The sequence below is a fragment of the Pterocles gutturalis genome, unplaced genomic scaffold (assembly GCF_000699245.1).
Source record: "Pterocles gutturalis isolate BGI_N339 unplaced genomic scaffold, ASM69924v1 scaffold776, whole genome shotgun sequence".
Classification (NCBI taxonomy): domain Eukaryota; kingdom Metazoa; phylum Chordata; class Aves; order Pterocliformes; family Pteroclidae; genus Pterocles; species Pterocles gutturalis.
In genome coordinates this window covers 22,837-23,637 of record NW_010097417.1, presented here as the reverse complement: position 1 = coordinate 23,637, position 801 = coordinate 22,837, and positions in this window count along the sequence as shown.

Genomic DNA, 801 nt, shown 5'->3' with positions numbered 1-801 from the left:
AACCATCAATAGCTTTGACACGGAGCCTTTTCCTCTGCAACAGACTGTCATCCTATCTTTATCTCTGACCTAGTAAGGCCACTCAAGAAAACACAATTTTTTCATACCTGGCTTATAGTATTTAAGAAATAAATACTATATAAATAGACTAGATATATATACACACTATATATGGAAATAAAATTAAGGAATTTTGTTCTCTAATGTTATCCTAGTATTAATTCTAATATTCATTCATTAAGCTCAGAAACAATTTTTGAGTCTGATTATATGATGCCTTGTAAAACAAAATATCATTACTTTGAACTGTGTTGTTGCATTTGTTAGTGTTACTCATAAAAAACTATCAAATATGGCTTTCTCTTTTTAAACCCATGCTGGTTAGTGTTTCTCATGTAATACACAGCTGGATATGAAAGTAAGTCTAAAATGAAAAAAAATCCTCATAAAATGATGAAGTTTTGAATTGATGAGCTTGAAGTTTATGAAGTGTTCTTATCTGGTAAACTAAACTGAGCTACTTGATTTGTAGGAACCAAAAGAGCAAGAAAAATGATTGAGATATGCTTTATTAGGAGAGGCAAGAATGATTCTGTAGCTGAGATTCAGATGATCTGAATAGGCTTAATAGAAGACTCTTTAAATGATGGAATAAATATATACTAATGTATGCTGAAATCTATAAGGCAGGATCTCTTAAAGGGGGTGTGTAAAATGATCTACATACGTAATTGTATGTCACAGTTTAAAAGAACTACTAGCTAACGTGCTAAAATGATGTAAAATATGTACAAGGAAATA